Here is a 19,911-nt window from a genome sequence, read left to right as displayed (position 1 = left end):
ATGTCTGTGGTGAACACAAGCTTTAGTCAGTAAATACCCCACTCTTGAATGTCTGAAGCTTCTGTGTGTCATAAAAACGGCGGGTGATAACAAGTGACTAAAAGAGACTACAAGCGCCATCACACTGACATGAGACCATCTTTTGCTCAGCGCAGGTAACGTGAAGTCATGCAACAGTGATGTAGTCGTTTATAGCCTACTGGTAGCTTTTTATTTCTTCTGATTGTATTGATTATTCAATTTTCTGAGAGTGACATGTGGATATAGCATATCATGAATGTGTGTTTGCAACAGAGTTCATTTTCTGCGATATACTGAAATTAGGGCTGTCAAACGATTACAATTTTTAATCAGATTAATCACAGCTTAAAAATTAATTAATCATGATTAATCACCATTCGAACTACGTCCAAAATATGCCATTTCTTTATGTATATTGTTGTGGGAATGGAAAGATAAATGAAAGAAGGCGGATATATCCATTTAACGTACAGTATGTATGTTTATTATAACATTGTTCTGTGTGTCAAAATGAAAGACAGCCCACACACCTATCAATCATCAAACCGTATTTCATTACGTGTTGATTTCTATCAACACGTAATGTTGTATCGATGTATATAGAGCTGTACTACAACAAAAGTATTCTCCGTCTGGACTTCGTGCAACAACACCATGCCGTTATCTTGATTCTGATTGGCCAGAAGACATTATCAAAGATGTTCTATTGAGAAGACGATCACTACGTGACAAAAGTTTTCAAAACCGTTTCTAGTCTTCGGTATTTCCAGACAAGTGGCTGCTGAAATCAATCTTACTAACTGCTGTCTGTGCAATTTACTCCTCGGGAGTTGGCGGACTTTATTTGGCTTACTTTAACTTAATTTTTCATGGTGGGGCTAAGGTGGGGCTAAGCCATTTCTTGGTATGGCTGTAGCCTACCCCCCAGCGCTGCCACTGGTGGGATGTATGGGGCGGGCCATTCTGCACATGCGTTAAATGCGTTAAATATTTCAAAAAATGAATTACCGCCGTTAACGTGATAATTTTGACAGCATTAACTGAAATCCAATGGGAATATCCAATTGCTTCTTGGCAAGAGACCCCTTTGCGATGCTAACTAGGCCTACACAAATACATCATCACTGCACCACTCTATAGTAGTTATACAATGCTATGGTATTAATTGCGATTTTTCCTGCAAATTGTGTCTCCACCACTTTTCAAAACACGGTGACGCCCATGCTCTCAACTCCAACTCCTTTCCCTAAAATGCTAATCGTAATAGATTAAGCACTGAGAGAATTGAGTATTTGCCTGTATACGCTGGCTAAATCATAGCCCCAAACATGTTGATCATTTCCCCAGAGAATTTATCGTTGTCAGACCTTTAGGCGATTGATTTTAAGATTGATAGTAGACTAAACTAAGGCCATTTAACCCAACATAGAGACTCACATTTATGACATTTCTGTGTCACATCTGATGTAACATAATTGTCTTGTTAGACTCTGCATTAGCCTCACTGTACTGTCTCCTACATTTTAATGACATCCTCAATGAGTCTCTGTTTAATAGTGTGTGGCGGGTGTTAAGAGTGCAGATAGTACATCGTGTAGGTTATTAACTCAGCCCAGATGAGAGTCACATTACACTGTGCCCGCTGCCTGCCTTCATGCAAGAGAACAAGCAGATGTAAGAGCTTTTAGATCAGCAGTTTTATGTCTGCGCTAATATTAGCCTTTCTTTGATTGATTGATAACTCACTTAACACACTTGCACTTATCGAATGATTTCAGGAATCTGCTTGATAAAATAGACAGGAGATTAAAGAATTGATGGAAGTTTTGTTCAGTTCTGAGATAAATCTAAGCTCGAGGTTAACACCTGTACAGTTGGCATGTTGTTTTTAGTGGTGAAAAAACGTATTGCACAAATGGCCTAGGTTTGAAATCACACATGGTGAAAATGTATTTTGCTTTCTGTATGAATAATTCGGGGGCAGTGAAAACGTGTTGTGTGCATACCATATACATCATGACCTATATGATATGATATGGCAAACTAGTTCGAACAGCTGCTATACATCCAGTCATTACGGAGAAACATTAGCAGTAACTTGGAGTCATGTTTTGAGATTATAAGTCTCTTTTTGGTCTCAGGGTATCACCAAAATCTTCGGGGTCATCCTCTGGGAACCTTGAATGAAAATGTGGTGCCTATTCATGAATAGATGTTTCAGAATTGACTGGGGATAAGGGAAAGCTCTAGATAACAAGTGAGGGGACCAACGAAGTAACCTGGATTCTTCTTTTGATTTTAGTTTTCTTCTTTTGATTTGTGCCTAATGGTCATTAGACCCTTTGTTGATTCCTTATAGTTTTGGATTATGTGGTGGATGATTTATCTATTGACTGACAGAATAACAATAAAAATGCAAAAACATCTCATCACAAAGAAAAAGACAGCCATACACTGTACAAGTCTGACATCATCTTCCTGGCAAAGAAACCAATTCCTCTTCTGCGGGTTCTACAAAAAGACCACATTCATCTCTATTTTACTCTAATATGACAACAAATTATTCACAGCCCCTTTCCTCCTTGTGCTCTCACACACAGTTGGTTGCTTTTCCCCTCCTCTAAAGTAAATAGATTGTGTGTAATGCGCTCATTAGTTTCCACTGTATCTCTGCGTAGCATTGCATGCTGGCTCCATCTTATATTCTCTCTACTCATTCAGTTTGAACAGCTCTATTCTCCACCGGGGAGAGGAGGCTTCTTATATCATCATTTCACTGAACTGAAAATAGGAGGTTCAGAGCATGAAAATGCCTTTGACAGAGGAGGGGGTCGGGGGGGGGGGGGGTGGATAGGGGCTGAGCTGCCGCTGCTGCACCCGGAGCCTGATGTTTAAAACAAGGCAGATCTGGAGGTTTTTTTCTGAAGTCCAGCACAAATGAAACCGAATGCGCTATGATGAATACATTGCTCATAGGCTATGCATGTGTGATGAAGATGCGGATATCTGCATGGTTTAGTTTCATTCTGTGTGATGTCTTTTTTGCTAATGAAATCTGCAGGAGATGTGCAAAGGGTGAACTTAAGAGTGAAAAGACTTCAAAACGTGCCATTCAAAAGTGAAAATGATGCTAACATGTACATATTAAATATACATAAGAAGCAAGCTTACAATAATATGTCATTGTGGCAATACCAAATTGAAGTCGAGACAATAATATCAGACATGAAGCAAATGATGTTCTCGGTCTAAATGCAATAACTATATGTACGTGTAAACAATATGTGTACATTGGAGTCAATATGATATTCAGTTAAACCAGCGAGTCAGCAAAAACAGTTATACTGCAGTGAAAGGTCTTACGTGTTTGTGCAAAGGCAGAAAGGACTTGTGTGCTTGAAATCGACCTGGCTCACTCAAACCAACTTTGAATCAGCTCAACTCAGTTAACAGATGAAAACCGGTGAGGAGGTAATGATTCCATCTTGTACACAGGCCTGCTTGTTGTTCAGAAGTTAACCAGTTTAAGATTTCATTAGCTTTCCATCCAAGTCCAATCATTAATGCCATCCTCATGTTCATTTATATTCTCTTTTATTCTGAGGGAGCAAATACAACTCAACAGCATGGAGAGGCTTCACGGCCAGGGCACCATGCCGCTGCTTGTTAGAAGTGTGTTAGGAGGTTCTTGGAGAGGAAAGAAAGTGACGGGTTGGACTGCTGCAGAGCTGTTGTTGGCTTGGTGTGAAACCAAAGAGAAGTTTCTCTCTTATGCATGCTGCTTTGGAGTGAAGCCTAGAAAACGGAACAATGATATCGAATCACTTTGTGTTAGTTAGTGTGATGCTTGTCTCAACTCGTTCTGCTGCAGCACTGTTAAAGGGACAATTTACCACCTTTATATTTGGCCAATCAGTGTTGATTGCAAATGTAGTCAATTGAAGCAGAAAGGCCCTATTGTGTGATTACCCACAAAGCGGAGTTTTTCTCCTACATGTACCAGGATGCATTGTGCGAAGGTTGTGTCCATAATAGAGGGCCACAGTGACGCGTCCTAAAACCCTTTAAAAAATTTCGAATCATAAATCTATCGATCTGATTTATGATTCAAAAATTTGAAAAGTAGGATCTATCTCTTCAATTTGTGTCAACCACAGACCTTATTTCGAGCTATTTTCCAAAATCCTATGGAGAAATTGTATTGTTTTTTGTGGAAGGAACCGGATGTGGTAAAATGCTAACTTACTTCCGGGTTTTAGGACGCGTAACTGTGGCACTCTATTGGCATTAGCTAAAATATTCGTATATATAATATAACGTATTACAGCTTCAGTCCTTCCATTTTTACCTTTCATAAAAAAAAAAACGAAATAACCTCAGTACTGTTCAAAATTGCAACTTAACAAAAAAGCATATCATATTGTTTCGGTTACAAAAATACTCAGTTGTCTTTTCCAGTTTGTGTTCAGGAAAGTAAAACCTTCAGTTTTTCCTCTTCCATAACAATATATACAGTATTATTTTGTAATGTCATTTTTAGCTGTAACCCTAACCTAACCCTAACCTAACCCAACCCTAACCCTAGTTTCTAACACAAGCAAAGAGAACCTGGTTCAAGTTCTGTTTTTAAGGTGGCATCTGAAACATGTCTTCTGGCTGATAAATAAAAGCTAGTAGCCTCTGAAGAATCTAAAGCCTATCTGTTGGAATGAGATATTACATTATGCACCTTAAGGACATTTCGAATATGTTTTTTATTAGTCCTAATCACCCATTTCTCCAGTATCTTAACCCTTCTCAATGAAAAAGGTGTAGACTGTTTGTACATGTATACAGTTGGAGCTGTGTATTGTGTACCGTACATAATTACATAGTTCTCCAGTCTACTACAGTATATTGCTGTTATATTGCCTTTGGCTGCACTTGTTGTGGGTGGAATTGTTATTTCTTCACATCCAGGGAAATCTCTTCCGGATTTAATGGAATAATCAGTCAGATGTTGATGCCTTGTTCTCGTTGTACTAATCACCAAATGGGGGGTCGCAAACATTGTTGATCAATATAAAACCTTCAATAGCGTTCATAGGTCAGCAAGTTCACATATTTTCAGTTCATTGTTTTGGTAGAAATACACCCCCCCCCCACACATTTTATTGTACCAAGTAATTTGTTTTTTAATGGTTGTAAAGTTCCGACAGATTTGCCACTTTAAAATCTTAGGAGTACATTTATTTTCTTCTACTACATAATACATTAAAGAGTATGACCACTGTTGTAAAAGAATGAGGCTATACGATACGATATACTTTATTGTCCCCGTAAGGACATTTGTTCTGGACTCCGTCCTGCAGTTCCGCATACATGTACATATACAAACATAGTAGACATTAAGAGACATACACATATCATCAGTCATACACCGTTTGAACAAACACAATACACAGACACACATACTGGCAATGGCGACCTATTGCACAACCCTCATGGCCAACATTTAAAAAGTACATTTCATTACATTTGACTACATGTCACACTATAGCTCAGTCGATTATATTAAATGTACATGAAATTAATTAAAGAAAAGGACTGTGTGGTGTGCAACAAAACAATGCGGACCAATGACATACACTAGAAAGTAATCTTTAAAAGTCAGAGTAAAGGACTTAAAAGAATAAATGTGCAAAAGTCTAAAAACTAGACAAAAAGCTAAACTAAAATAACTAAACCATTTATGCAGTTAAAAATAAAATGATGTTTCCTCGAAAATATATTGCATTGCCCAGTCCAGTAGTTTAAAGGCCCGGTGGTGTGTCCCGCACCGTTGTGTCTTTTCAACCGTGCCGACACCTTTTTTGGCCGACTGTCGGCCAAAGGCTGTCTGCAAAATAAATCACTCTGATTGGCTGTTCAGCTAGCGAATCAGTGCATGAGGAGCGAAACGGGAGTGAGGGACCCAAACAAACGATTAAGAAGGCACACACTGACGGCTATTCTTTTTCATTTTCATCTCAGCTGGAAGCAAGAGTTTATTTTTCATCCTAGCGATCTGGAATGAAGAAACCGAAGACCAACGCACACGCTATTTGTTGTTTGTTTATATCACAGTCTGTTCTTCTTCTTTCGGTGTATCACGCAGTCTGTCTTCCGGTTGTTTCCTCTTTTGAATGACGAATACACACTACCGCCGCCTGCTGGTAAGGAGAGTTATTGCCACTCACGCATGCGCAGTTCGTACGTGCTACTTGGCCGTCGGCTGAAGTCTTTGCGGTGTGTTCCAGTCGTGTTTCTTTGGAGTCAGTTTGGTGCGTCTGTGCCTTAAAAGCTACATTTATTATGTATAAGGTGTTACAGTTCTCCCACAGTAAAAAAGTAATATTTTTCCTCTGAACCAAAGTGCCATTTATCAAGTTAGTTTGTTCTGGTGTGGGTGGCAGAATGTCGGACATTTCAGGCGTAGAGACATTTGCCTTCTCTCCAATATAATGGTCTTGGTGTGTGTTTCCCCGAGCGCCAAAAAAAGACGTTTGAACAACTCAACAATAAGGACATTTTCCACAAATCATGAGACGTTTATTTAAGATAATCCACAGACCTTGTTGGCGACTACTTTCTTTCGACCTAACTACACTCGCTAACTTTATCAGCGCACAGAAGGAAGCTAAGCAACAGTGCTAGCGCTGCAGAGCTAGCTAACACAATATCTGAGCAGAAGAGCACACCAGTCATCTTTAGATCTTGCCACAAGTTTTTTGTTTCAAAATTAAATGTTAGCTTTCTTCTAGGTGGAAGGTGATGCAGTTGATGGTCGGTGTTTCGTGGTGTCTTCGGCTTAGCTGTTGTGCAAGCTAGCTCAGTGGGGCCAGCATTATTGCTTGGTTTATTTCTGGGCGCTGAAACGGTAAGCGGGTGTAGTTTGGTAAAATAATTTTTTTGTGGATTATCTTGAATTCCCGACTCATGATTTCCAAAAAGAGACATTTCCCTTTAGTACCACGAGGTACAATCAAGTCCCCAGGAGGTGCGATGGCATTGAAGCAAATCCTAGTGGCTTAACTGTGGAACTACAACTTCCGTGTCAGTCAATTATGTAAGTGGGCCCCAAAAGACTCTTACCCTTTGACTTGTATTGGGAGAGGGAGGTCTCCAAATAAGCAGATCGTTTTTTGAAACATCTGAAGACATTTTGTCTTCATGCGCCACTGAGCAACATTTGTTGAATGAAAGGGGTTCCGTATCCAAAGCTGTGGGTACAATCATCTTCAATTATATTAGACATTTGTATGGCTGAAATCTTCAAAACTCAAACCAAAGAAATATTACTATCACTGCGGAAAAGTCCCTTTTTAAAATAGATGTATTTTTCATTTTCTCTTGTGTAATGGTTTCCTTTAAAGGAAGTGTGCTGTATCCTGGAGGCTGATCCGTTCTGTGTATCAGTCTAACATACAGTACCTTGATCTGACAGCAACACTCTCCCCTGACACTACTGTGAGCTGAGGAACACATCACAGTTTCAAATAGGTGGTAACTCTGTATTTGAGTTTGTGTCTGGGGGTTGGGATGGCCACTATAGATGTACAGTATACATGTTAGGACCTTTTTACTTGTACAAAGTACTGTGTATGATTAAACTGAATGATTAAAACAAGAGAGTTAGCTTTTCAACCTCAACTGACATACTGAAATATGTCGTATGTAAATGAGCCAACAGTAAATGGCTGCATTAATTAGATGAGATATAACTGGACGGACGCTCCACAGAAAGCTTCGGGCTTAAATATTCAAACCCTGATGACTTCAGACTTGTGCAGTGAGAGCAGGTTAATTTACCGGTTGTGTCATGTTTGAGAATAATAGGTCCCTTTGCTTATTAAAGCTGCAAAAAGGACAGCTCTTACAGAAATAATAACCACTCCAGAATTTAAAATTTGGATATCATAGTGTTTTTTGTCTCTAAAAAAAGAGGTTACGGAGCTCTAGTTTCCACCTACAGAAGCTTAATACTGTAACGTAAGGCTGTTCTGTATTATCCGCCGCAGCCTCTTCATATTTACAAGCTATTCTCTCCGGGGGAGACAACCCAGCAGGATGAGCGATGCGTAATCTCGCTTGACAGAATGTTCATGAAAATTCGATTTGTGTCACTGCTGTGTGCTTTTGGTCGCTAAGCAAGAAAAGCCAGCCTGCACTGAATCTCTAGCTGCTTTACATATTACAGTAAAGTGGAGCAGCTGTAGTTTGTGCTGTGTGAAGGTAAACAGGTGTTTGGAGACACTGCAGAGTTTGGAAAGTGGAACTGTATATCTGCAATGGCTTCGAGTTTAGAGTAAATGCAGGATAACAGTTCAGTCTCCATGGTTACACTGGGGTCACACATGTGAAACGGCACAAGAGGACCGCCTCTATCCACAAGAGGTGACATATTTTTAGTGTAAAAAGGACTTGGCCTGCTGGGAGGACACACTGTCGCCCCTCAAACCGGGGTGAGAGCATGTGTTGCGACCCATGGGGGGGGGGGGGGTGAGCCGACCTGCATATGGCATTGATGGTCCCGTTGGATTCACATCACCGCCGGCCCACCCGTGTGCCCCACCTGCTCCTGAGTGGAGCCAAGCTAACCCGATGCCCATGCTGCTGACATTTCCTGTCCTACATGCGCTTACTACAATTCGTCAAAAATACGTCATCTAATCAGCGGTTCAACCAATGCTTAAATTGTTCTAGGCATTCATGCATGTTTCACACCCTCAGTGTGATCACATTTGTCCTCCTCAAAGGGAGAGACAGCATGGTCCAAACCTTTACTAGTCGTGTTCTGCGCTCAAACTCAGTGCAACTATACTTTTGAAGCAAAGTATCTGATATACTAATGAATTAATTTGTCATACTTCTTAAACAAAAACTCAGTCTCATGGATAAAAGTCATATTTTGGACCTACCAGTCCACCCTGTCCTCCTCCCTACAGAAAATATATATCTCCTAACCCTAACCCTAAGTCCCCTGATTTCTGGAGAGCTCTAAGCATCATATTGCCACAGACCTGGGAACAGGTTGGCATTTTTCACACAAAACACATAATCCATTATTGTATGAAATATTTTACGAGGGTGCTCAAAAACAACAAGGTCCATTAAGCAGCTGTACTGGAGCTTTCGATCGTATCACTTTCAATTTTGAGGAAATGGAGTTTGTCCACTTGTCATTGGTTTTTAGATGAGACCATATTAGGGATCGCAATTCTGGTCTGTTGAGTCAGATGTTTGCCTACTAGTTAGGACCAGACTATAACTCAACCACAATTGAAGGGTACAAACAGTCATGGTCCTCAGAGGATGAATCTGAGGCCATTGGCAACATCCGGTCTTTCCTCTGGTCCCGCTATCAAGTTTTATATTTGTAGTTTTGAGTGTCTCAACATCATTAATTGGCGTTACATGTATTTCGGTAAAAACATTCATGGTGCAAAGACGTTAAGTACTACGGCTTAGTGACAAAAATGCAGCCTTCTTATTTACTTGAATGACAGCCAGTGCGTCTGCTGTTTCATGTCATATGTGACATGTGGCTCTTTTCTAGTTATGTCTTTATGACGAAAATGTTCCTGGCAGAAATAACTAGCAACTGCGCAGGCAGAATAAAGCTGTATCGATTGACTCATTTACCTCCATGTCTAATGAACGAATGTGTGCAGGGAGAATTGGAGTTGTAACACTGAAAGCTCAAGGAAATGTTCCTCTGACGCACGCTCGACCTTTCTCATATAAATAATAGTTGCTGGAAGCCCCGGCTCACTACAAGAACTTACTATAAACCACAAAGCTGCTTCTCTTCGTCCCATGTGAATGAAGAAAGCCCATCTCTGAGGAATCTTTTTACAGTCAATAGTAGTAGCAGTCTGTACCTAAATATACTTGCCTCTGTTTCCTTGCTATGTCTAGGCGGTGATGCGGTTAATGTCATTTTGGTATGCATCAGGAGAGAGTAGAAAGCGAGAGGCTCACCCACCACGCTGAGAGAAGTAGTGGCAAGGGGCCAGGTGACTCAGAACATGTGACGGGGGGTCAGTGCGGTGGGAGGTGGCGGGTTGAATGACTGAGATGGGAATGCTTGTCGCTAATGGATGCATCCGCCCCCACCCAGCTCTTTCCCTGAAGTATGTGATCATCTCATCCTCAGCCCTGTGTTCTGCCCTAAGCCTTTGAGCCCAGAGTTTAAATATTCCTCTAAGAATTTGGATTACAATAAAATCTTCCCACAGGCAGCGCGGTGGGTGCTACGAGCAACATCTACAGAGAGCATTGTATACACTGTTTGGATGTAAGGCAGCTTTTGCTTTATGTAAAAATCTGAAATGCTTCCTCTTCACACTTCACCGGCTAATCTGACCATTCTCTGCGCCTGTTGTTAGTTGCCTTGGTTACAAAGTCCTTCAGTGTGGCATCATAGTACAGTACTGTTTCTGCTCAATGCGGAGAAGAGCATCATTTGCTTTGGAGGAGGGTGCATGTTGTAAGCTGCACATTTCTAAATTTAGACCCTGTTCGTCTTTTGGAGGTCCAAAGGTTTGTTTATGTCTTCAAACCGCGAGTAGAGATAAAACATTCATGCACACTACCGCACGGATCAGTGTTACTTTTGTGTCTTTCACGCAAGGGGAGTAAGAACAGTTGTTTTTGAATGATTTGTATTGGATGAGCTCATTAGAGTCTGCCACCTGTTCCCTCAGCCCAGTTTCCCTCCTACTAATCTGTTGACAAAGATTTTTACAAAGTGGATCTCATTCAATGTGAAATTTCCGCATCTCGTTAAAGCACGTTTGAGTGTAATTAATGAATCACCTTCAGGGGAGAAACATAATCTTATTGCTGGTTCTTGTAAACAATTTCCTCCCCAAATATCTTTGCTCTGTCACAACACACACACAAACACAAACACACACACACACACACACACACACACACACACAGACAGACAGACAGACAGACAGACAGACAGACAGACAGACAGACAGACAGACAGACAGACAGACAGACAGACAGACAGACAGACAGACAGACAGACAGACAGACAGACAGACAGACAGACAGACAGACAGACAGACAGACAGACAGACAGACAGACAGACACACAAAGTGAGACACTATTTTGTGCCTCTACTGTGACATGTTTACATGCTTTAAAGTTCAACAAGCTCTTGATTTTTCTCATTCTCATTATTTTTCACCCTCTGTTTGAAACCAGAGCCCAGTCTGCTCTGATTGGTTAGCTGGCCGGCTCTATTGTGATTGGTCACCTGCTTAGAGATGTCCCGCCCCTTAGCCTATCACGTATGTCTTGGAGCGCTAGCCAATAGAAGCACGAGTGTTACATAGCGTTGTCATTATGTTCCGGAAGAACATTTGTAGAGTGCAGAGTGTGTATATATTCAGCCTCACAATCCTTTTTGCATCTCATATTGGACAAAAAGCGGACATCTTTACTCCGATACCTTCAATGCAAACTACAACTCACAGAAAAGCAATTTAAATCTATAAATAGGACTACATCTCGTTTAAAAACCCACTTCTTTTCCCTGGCATTTACAGGCCAGGTGACACTTGTGCTTTTAAATTTGGGTTTTTATCTTATAGTGTTCTACGTCATGTAGGAGAGTTTCTCAGTCTGTGGCTTCTGAACTGGTTTCATTGTCTCGTGTTTTACACTTGTTTCATGTCCTGTCTGTTCTTTATGTATTTATGCTATGTTTTTATAAAGATGTACAGCACTTAGTTCAACTCTGTTGTTTTTAAATGTGCTATATAAATAAAATGGATTGGATTGGATATAGGTAAGAGGATTCTGAGATAGACTGTCTATTTTAAAACATGAATATGAATATGCCGTTGCAAGTGGCTTTAATCGATATGTTTCTACAATAACAGTGTATGAGAAGCAGATACTATTGGCTTTAGAGGCTTCATTGCTAATTTCAGCTTATTATGAAGCTGTTCAGCTCTTTTGGTTCATTCTCACTGCTCTCATAGTGCCAATGTGCACTGCAGCAGGCAGCTTTTTTCAGAGAAAAAGCCTAAACACTACATGGTGAGCCCGAGACAGCAGACGGACACAGTAATCAACTAGCTGCTGAACACAGCGGAGCATTAAGCAGCTAAAGAGACAGATATTATCCTCAGGAGTTATTGCAGACCAAAAAAAGAAAGAGACAAAAGTGAAATAATACTAGACTTCATTTATCAATTGGACAGAAACATGACTCAAAAATAAATAATAGTTCAGCTATATACTGTTACTGCTGGATGTGTAGAAAAGCAACTGCTTGCTAAGGAGTCCATCATAATAACTAAGTTAACAAAAAGAAGCTTCGCTGCAGTTTTAATGCCCTGTTTTACTGATGCAATAAAGATACTGGCAGACGTCCAGAGATGTTATTTGTTGTACACTTGAAATGGTAATTAAACTGTTAAATCATTTGTTTTTATTTGCAAGTGTACAGTATTGTATTGTGTTGCAATATACATTGTACTCTGAGTAATCAAGCCTGCAGGGCACATATGATTAATTTGTGTTCTTTGGAAATAGAAAATGATTTTGTTTTGACGCAGACCTTTTAAGATTTAATATTTAATTGCATTCTGTCTGTACAGAAGTCTCTGCTGTATTCCCAAGCCCGTTCTCCCTTCTGATTTTGCCAGAAGCAGAAACTGCGCTGATGTAGGTGACCTTACAAAAGTAATAAAGCCTTCAGGATTAAAAAACATCTCAAAAACAGATCATGAAGCCTGTATTCAACCCCTAACATGCTTCCCATCAAGGTGTCTAAAATAGAGCTGTGGTTTATTACTAAAGGCTGAAGCCAGAGCGTCATTAAGTGGTGATTCAAGGGTCATCTGAAAGCTCTTCCTGTGTCACCACGCTGACAAAGTGCCTGAGCATAAAGGAGCAGCAGCATCGATTGTATTCACGCCGGTTGTCTTCAAGGTCTGTCATGCAACTTTAATGAAAATAGATTTCCCCTGTCCTTCACCTGTGCAACACGGAGTAGAGACCAGTACGGCATGTAGAGGAGACCATATTAAACAGGGCTGAAAATTCAATATCGCATGAATCATGTCAAACAGAACCTGGATCCTTTCATTGCCATCTTCCTGGGTCTCATCTTCAGAAGCTGGGAGTGTTTATTTGCACTGATCTTGGTTAGTAACAGAATATGTCGAATTTCAAAACATTTCATCAGTTGCAGAACCAACGCTGCTGAGTTGTTGCATAAAATGTCACCTGAGGAATTACCTTGCGCACTGAAATATCAAGGAGTATTCCATCTTATTTCTCCAGGACGCAGTCAGCGAACAGCACAAATCAAAAGTTATACCTTCTGTCCGTCGCCAGCCTTTATCAAATCAAGCCCTGTTACCTCTGCTACTGTGGAGGAAAGAACTAAGCGAACAGCCGGAGTGAAGAAATAAGTGTCGATGACAGCAAGGCTCCACATGGGAGGCCCATTACTCCTAATGTACGGTGGGAAATGAAAGCATGTGCGGGGTCGACACCATAGTAATGTCACCGCATGGCTGTGCATTAGTGACTCGCTCGCGAATGAAAATGTCTAAAGTGGCAGCATGAATCAATGTGAGGTGAAATATTCATTCACTTCCATTTCAAATTCCCCTTCAAATGTTCTATTTGTGGATGCTAGGCGGTGTGGCTCTTTGAAGCTGCATGGTGCCAAGTAACCCTTGCACAAAAGACGAGGCCAGAAGACCCTCCTTTTGTTTTTTATTAGCTGACGCTTCCGCCGCCTTAATCGTGATTGACGACATTGATTGTATTTGTTAGAATTGACACTAATTGTTTCCTCCTCTGCCACTTGTCAGTACAACACCACTGCAGCTGTACTGTACAGTATGCTTCCTCTGATTCAAAACATAATGACTTAAGACAGACTCAGCGTCGCAACTTGTTCCCAGATGCCTTTGACAAGAAGAACAGAATAGCACAGATAAAAAAACAATCCACCGTTGGCTGTGTAGAGGATATTTATTCATTTTCCCTCTCCAACGCTAAATCGCAAACAAATTTGTTGACAGTTATAGGGAGCTAACGTTGCGGCATGTAGGCTGTTTAGTTCCTTAACAAACATCATTTTTTTACCCAACAAACACATAACTCCAATTGAAGAGCCCGGCTTAGTTTATGACGTACAATGTGTTGGATGGCTAGCCAACAGAAGCACTAGTGTTACATGGTGATTTCACTATAGCTTTGCAGACCATTTACATGCACACAAACCTATATAACACACTACAGGAAAGGAAAAAACCTTTTAACATAACTTTGTTGCCTTGATCTAATTGAACCTCTAAGTTAAGGTACGTCAACATTAGGGATGCATACCGGTATCCGGTATTACCGAAATACCGGTTACTGGTGGCTACGGTATACCGTACCGAAATCAGATCCGGTTTCGATACTTTAAAAAAAAAAATCTATATATATATATTTTATTTTAAAAGTGAGTCCGTGGCCCGTGATGGCGGGTGTTATAAATTAGGTTGCATAATCGTTTTTCTTCATATTTTATGTATTTTTCATTGTTTGTTCAGTACTAGAAAGGTAAGTCCCACAAATGAACTGTGATGGGATTTGTTTTCTCTCACCAGTGAAGGCAAATGTTGATTTTAAAGATGAGATTTGTTTGTTTGTGCAATGCCGAGATCTCATGACCATTATTCTATTATTTATTTGTTCTCTAGTCGAATCTCAGGTTTAACATTAATTATAACGGTGCTATAACGGTCTGTTTGCATTGACAAGATGTGCTATTCACGCGGCACACCTGATGGCGGGTGTTATAAAAGATATTCCATAATCGGTTTTCTTCATATTTTTAAAGTATTTTTCATTGTTTGTTTCATTACTAAAAGGTCCAAGAAGTCCCACAATTGAATTTAATATGCATTTGACATGTTAACTATATCGTAAAGCGCTTCATGGGAGTAATTGTGGGATGATACATTTTCAAAGTATCACGATATGTATCGGTTGAGTATCGGTATCGTTCAGCGGTATTGGTATCGTAAAAAAGTCAACAATATGCATCCCTAGGCATGTTGATCTCCTTCCACAGATAGGACTCTAACGTACACTCCACTCCCATTGGTCGTATAGGAGGTGAGGAACATACAGACTGTGGGATGGTGTGGTTTGGAAGATGTGTCGTTCAAGCACCAAGTAACAGTAATGCAATGATATCAAAAAAGATGACATCTCCTCTACTGCTGCATTGATAGTGAGTGCATTTTGTGAAGACCTTTTCCTGCATTGTCTCTAAATCTGTTTGCACAGTTGACTGCACAACAGCTCTATTTTTTTCATTGCAGGATTTGCTTTGTGTGTGTTTTTTTTCTACAGAACTGTTGACTGTACACTACCCGGGGAGGGGTTTAGGGAATTGTGGCTACTACAGACTTCACATGCATTCCCTCATTTGGCCTCTCCTTAAAACCATCCTCCCATGGGGAACACTGAATCATTTTCATCATTGTCTGCCATGAGGGTTGTGATGAAATAGGGATCTGAGTGATGCCTTTGAGTCGAGGCAGTGAAGTAAACTGACACATATTATTCATAAGTAACCACTTTGTGAAGGAATGAGCTCTGGATGTTGACAATCAAGCAGTAATGTATGCATACGCTTCACGTTAAGCATGCTCACTTTTAATGCATCCATCATCTCCGCCACCAAGGGGAGCATCTTCTCTTTCATGTTGACATTAGCAGCTTAATGTCAGATTTTGCATGGCACCGCTTCCTAACAGCTGCTACAGGTATGACTGCCGGATTTATTCATCGTAGAATCCCCCCCCCACCCCCCCCCCCCCACCGCCTCATTTTACTCTCACTCGATGCTCACAGCACCATATTGATCCAGTTTAAATGGAGATAGTGTACAAAAAATAACCAGAGTGTTGCTGCAGTTTGTCTCTGTCTTCATGGTGTCACTTATTTCTTGCTCGGCTGCTTGAGTCATGCGAGGACAGCGCCCCGGCCCGGCTTTGATGAGTGGACAGCAGCAGCAATAAAACATCGAGAGTCATCTAATTCAGACCATAAATAAAAAATGTCCCACCCTAAATCAGAGATAATGGTTAGAGCCTTTAACTTATGTAGTGCTGAACGTCTACGGGATTTATTTAGTTTACAGGCCGAGCAGAAACTTGTATTTAAGGCATCACATTCATACTTTTGCATGACATCACAATTATGAAACGGAATACACCTGCAGGCTGTTTGAGAATGGGCAAGCATGTATCACGTTGTTAAGTTGCCTCCCATGCTGTAATGTTTCCTGTTCGGCTGAAAACAAAGACAGAAGTATATAACAATCTTTATTTATGAGTGTTATGATAAGTCGATACAGCAGCCAGCCTCTGCAGTATCCGCTCTCTCTTTTGAGTCTCCTCTTCAAAGCGAGGGACCAGTCCACACACTATGCAGTCCTCATAAAAGAGCCAGCACTCTCTTATTAACTTTAGACCTAACCCTTACACACTTGAGGGATGTTGTCTTGGACTTACAGTAAGTCAATACACTCCCTTCTCTTGTATTGATACGGGTACCTCACTCATACTCAAAGGGCTGCTACTCTTATTTCTTCACAACACAGGCAACAATATAAAGAGATAGCGGACTGGGAGCGCCTCTGACCCTCCGATAATGGCAGCAGCAGCACCGCCTCCTCCCTATCACAATTCCTGTGCTTTTAGTGTCCAAATATGTACTTCAATACCCACAGAGAAAATGACCCTACCTCCACACAAAGACTGACACATAAAGGTTCAAATGAATCGCCTCGCTGCAGCCACAGCCTCTCCGCTTGTATAGAATTTATTTGATAAATGAAAAGTAGACTCATCTCAGATATTGGATAATCTCTCTGGCCCTCCGCATGATATCTGCGCGTTAGTGTATACCAATGTATTGCCTTATATTGCAGCTCAGTGTGTGTTTTGATCAGGTGCTCAGCATACTTTTCTATGTGAGAGGACACGGGAAGTGTATCATGTGGCTCTTACACAGCAGCATCAGCGTATGAGGACACTCAAAGCTCCCATAACAATTTTAATGAGCAGAAAAAAAGGCTCAACAAGGGAGAGGAGAAATATTTGTGTAATATCATAGAGACAAAGGGTACTGGAATATTTATTGTACCGTTTTAAAAGAACCGCAGGACCAGTGAACGCATAAAGTAATAAAACAAGGGCTGTCCTAGGCTAAAGAAATTCTTAGATGATGAACAATCATCAAATATGTCGACAAATTGATAAAATATCTGTAAAACTTAGTTCTTCCACCAAAGTGAATGCAACAGCAGCACTTTAGATGCTGTAGTTGCCTAATTTTCTTGGACATAAGTTAGTCTTCATGAAAAAAATGACTTATAGATTATAGAAATCATTGTCGACTATGATCAAAATTACACATTTGTCGAGTAATCAGCTAAAAAATGGGCAACCAAAAGAATTGTACATTGATTGAACTGTACCTATTTATTTATCCCTGTTATTCAAATGACTCCACCAGCATTCACACATTTGTACATCTGCAGTCACACTTTTGAAAAGCACTCCTCACATCTCCTCCTCACAGTTCTGCACCGTGCCAGCAGCTCGCACACAGACTCCAGAGCAGATGCAACACAAAGTTTGAGCGGCTCCCCGGGGATCTAATTGTGTGCAAATTGCGAAGGCTATGTGTTAATCTGCTGCACTTTCCTGTAGCTACTGCTGCTATGGGGCCACCTGGGGTCCACTGCGGGTCTGGACCCCTTCTGGGACTCAGCAAATCATTACATACAGCTCACTGGTGACCCCTGCACACACCCCTCATCTTCAACAGCCCTATGGATGTGACATATGGACCAGTGGCATCATAGTCGAAATGCCTCCATGTTTGACTTTTCATCCTGGCTAGATCCAAAGGGAAAAGACCTGCCCTTACATGTAAATAGTAGATTAATCATGATTAATGTCAAGAGGCAGATTGGGATTTGATTATTCTAAGTCTCATTAAATCAGAAGGAAATGTCAGAGTGCTCTCTAATGTTCCTGTGAGGACGGGAGCATGCCAGAGTTCAGAGAGATTAGTGTCAGTGTCTTACAGTAACAACCTTCTCTTTCCCCTGCGTTCTGATGGTGACTTGAGTTATTCCTCATGATCTGAAGCATTTGAAGAATGCAAAACACATGTTTTTTTTTTGACACATTTCCAAAAAGCTTAATCGTTTGAATGTCTCCAGAGCTCATAAGTGCATGTTGAATTTGATGACCGTTAAACTTGAAAAAACCCAGTGGAAATTACACATTTGACGGGAAGTTAAAAGGGTATTCAATTTACATAATGAGGTTTTAGGTTTTTATCTGCCACTGATGGGAAATAAAAGCATGCCAGAGGTTTTATTAAGTCGTCTTTAACCCCGGCCACTTCTTACAAGCACCATAATGCTAGAAAACATTACTGACCTTTGACATGACTGTAAATTGTTCCCTATTGGAGGCTCAACACAAGTCGCTTAAAAAGATCCTAATATGTTAGAATATTGCCTCAAAGTGGCTTCAGCTTCCCCACAGAGTTGCAGCATCAGCACTTATACAGGAGATGAGGATGTTGTATAAACTTCTAGAACAGTCCAGGAGAAGTAAAATACTATTTGTGCTGTAAGAATTTAGGATAATTAGGGTCTGATGTCTCTATTAGTTCATAATTCATACCCACAGTAATGCTGCAACTGGAAAAGTTTGACAATAAAAAACTAAATCTCACAGTTAGTCTCAATTTCTATCAATGAATGCTTTAGTGGATATCTTTAGATTAGTTTTTGTTGCAATACACTGCACATCTCTAATATAAAAACAGGTATATTTTCACGCAAATGGTGTCACTAATGCTCTATGTTTTTAGATCTATGGAGGTTGTAATCCACGCGATATTGCATCAAGCCATTCTTCTTTATCCTGTGACATTATGTAACAAACTTATGGATAGATAAAATGCGTTTTTTTGTAATTGATCGAGTTTTGTGCATTATGAAATCAGATCGGCTGTATTGAGAAAACATCACAACTTACCTTGACACCAAATTGCGCCTCTGAACGTATAGGATCCAGTGACTGTGAAAGTCGAGTTTTGTCCTCGGAGAACCCCCCCTACTCCGGTAACATTAACCGCTCCTGTGAAGTTTAAGGTAGATTAAATTAAAGTACTTCTTCTTCTACATCAAATTCTTGCGCTCCTGCTGCCTGTAGTACTCTAACATCTGTTGTGCCTCTGCGCTTCGAGCTCTGCGCGAGGAGGAGGAGAGGCGAGCGGGAGGACACGGGGGGAGGGTGTTGTGTTTAGTGTCCAGAGCGCACAGCGGATAGGACAGCGCGCGCAGGAGGAGAGGGTCAGAGAATGAGCGCGATCAAACCCAACTAATAAGGTCTGTTTGTATCAACGTGCGGTAATTCAGCATATAGTGGAGGATGCACACTTTGAAGCCATTTTAACCTGTGCGGGAAAAATATAGTTTAAAGATGAATCTAAGTAGCCTATTTTTTTCACTTTACCTAAAATGGATGGAATATGTGAGATACATGAAAGACATTTGCTGTGTGACATAAAGTTTGCACATACAACATCATAATGTGCCTATAGTTTCATATCAATGCAATATCCATACCCTTATTTTTTCCTGTAACTGTAAGGAATACAGGTATACCTTTTTTTGTATCCTGGAACTGAAGGTACTGAGTCCTGCAATGTCTTACTGGTAAATAATGTAGATCATATCGTATCATATTATCAGCCTGGCTGCAGTTATAGATTCTTCTAAAGCAGCTCTGAATGTTGAC

The 19,911-nt window shown here is 40.6% G+C and overlaps 1 protein-coding gene across 1 annotated transcript in view; it reads right to left on the bottom strand.

The window, feature by feature from the left end:
* The window catches only part of LOC307041193 (caM kinase-like vesicle-associated protein), a 43,674-nt gene extending 24,254 nt beyond the window's left edge, over positions 1–19,420 (bottom strand). Inside the window, exon 1 of the mRNA XM_079684518.1 lies at positions 19,147–19,420. The gene's annotated coding sequence lies outside the window, so the exon portion shown is untranslated. The remainder of the gene's footprint in view (positions 1–19,146) is intronic.
* Positions 19,421–19,911: the final 491 nt, after the last annotated feature.

Source organism: Notothenia rossii (genome assembly GCF_949606895.1).
Source record: "Notothenia rossii genome assembly, chromosome: 5".
Taxonomy (NCBI): Eukaryota; Metazoa; Chordata; class Actinopteri; order Perciformes; family Nototheniidae; genus Notothenia; species Notothenia rossii.
The sequence above is the reverse complement of the archived record's forward strand: the minus strand, read 5'-3'. Positions and strand labels throughout refer to the sequence as shown.